A 1521-nucleotide genomic window follows, 5' to 3' on the forward strand; every position below is an offset into this window, starting at 1 on the left:
AGTTGAAGAGTGTAAAAAATCTTCTTAGACTCTTAAAAACTCTTAGAGCTGTCCAAAAGAAGGTGAAAGAAAAGAGTTTTGTCCTTTTGCCCTGTACTTGCTTGAAACTTCTGAACCTTTAACCTCAAGTAGCAAGTTCATCCCATTGGCTTCTAGCCATTATTGTGTGCTGCAGAAGATCAGCAGCTAGACAGAGCCCAGAGTGGAGAGGATGGAACTTAAAATTGCTTATGAAATATATTTGTTCTGAGGAGGAGCAGAGGGGCAAGTTCTGGAGGAAAAAACAAGAGACAATTTCCAGAGGGCAAGAGAACAAAGTATAGTGAATAAATATAGCTCAGATATGCATATTGTGCTATGTATGTATTGGGGTGGGGGCAGGCAATTACAGGATCATGCTTGTGAATGAATGAATTAATTGAACAAGCAGATATTTCTTGGTTCTTGAATTTTAATCATGCCTTTAAACAGTATTTCCATAACATTTATGTAAAAACATATCTGACTGGGAAGAAATATACCACAATGCTATTTCACACTTGAAAGATTTTGAATGATTTTTGGTATATTCTCTTTCTATGAACTGTGTATATATCATTTTTATGATTCTTAAACAGACCCATTTGTGCTAGCATTTTAATACCATAAATAAATGCCCATAAAACAATTTTTTTACTTCTTTTGACTCTTTGCTATTTTCATTCTTTATAGCAATGTAATGATTAAGAATATTTTTCATCTGAAATTGACTTGCAAATGATTACCTACTTGCGTGCATCAAATAATCATATAAATGGAATGAATAATGGGAATTCTGATTTTACCTCATACACTCCCATAGCCTTATTGGAAAGGGTAGTTTTTTAAATTAATAATTTCATATTTGGGGGTAAAACACCAGCCTAAATAATTTATATGTGTTCCTATATTAATACAACATAGTATACTTTAAGTGAAGGAAGCACTGGATTGATAAGAACCATCAAAATTAAAATTGTTTTAATATCAGACATTTTATAGAGAAATATTCTATAAAGGCCACGTAGAAGCTGGTTTCCATAAAATCCAGGTAATATATTGATCTCACATCTGTAAATCAACAATTTGATCTTTACATGGATGCATTCCCATCCCATGCTTCATAATAAATTTAACTTTAAAATTATGCAGGTTTTATATTTTTTTCAGTTGAATGATAAAATACCAGCATAGAAATCATCAACTGAGCCTCATGCCTCTAGGCAGAACCATAATTAAGTTATCTTAGACATGTAATTGTCCATCCCAGTGAGTGTCTATAACATGCTTAGTATTCCATTCTCATAAAGATTTTTTGGGGCACCTGGGTAGCTCAGTTGTTAAGCATCTGCCTTCGGCTCATGTCATGATCCCAGGGTCCTGGGATCGAGCCCCACATCGGGCTCTCTGCTGAGCAGGGAGCCTGCTTCTCCCTCTCCCACTACCCCTGCTTGTGTTCCCTCTCTTGCTGTGTGTCTCTCTGTCAAATAAATAAATAAAATC

This window comes from Leptonychotes weddellii, chromosome 15 (assembly GCF_054177405.1).
Source record: "Leptonychotes weddellii isolate Sample4059 chromosome 15, ASM5417740v2, whole genome shotgun sequence".
Classification (NCBI taxonomy): domain Eukaryota; kingdom Metazoa; phylum Chordata; class Mammalia; order Carnivora; family Phocidae; genus Leptonychotes; species Leptonychotes weddellii.